Source organism: Penaeus japonicus, unplaced genomic scaffold, assembly GCF_977035675.1.
Source record: "Penaeus japonicus unplaced genomic scaffold, GWHDUDI00000001_assembly GWHDUDI00000017, whole genome shotgun sequence".
NCBI lineage: Eukaryota > Metazoa > Arthropoda > Malacostraca > Decapoda > Penaeidae > Penaeus > Penaeus japonicus.
In genome coordinates, this window is record NW_028234419.1 from 29,746,203 (window position 1) to 29,746,456 (window position 254).

Sequence of the window (254 nt, forward strand, 5' to 3'; positions counted from 1 at the left end):
CACAGTTCACCTCTGCGATGATGGAAGAAGTGCTTCGTTTGTTGTCGATAAAGGGACTAAGAACGACTCCATATCATCCGATGTGTAATGGTCTCTGTGAAAGATTCAATGGCACGCTGAAGAGAATGCTCAGGAGGATGGCAGCAGAGCAGCCGAAAGAATGGCCACGCTATATTGCACCGCTACTGTTCGCGTATAGAGAAGTTCCGCAAAGTTCTTTAAAGTTCTCACCCTTCGAACTTGTGTATGGAAGA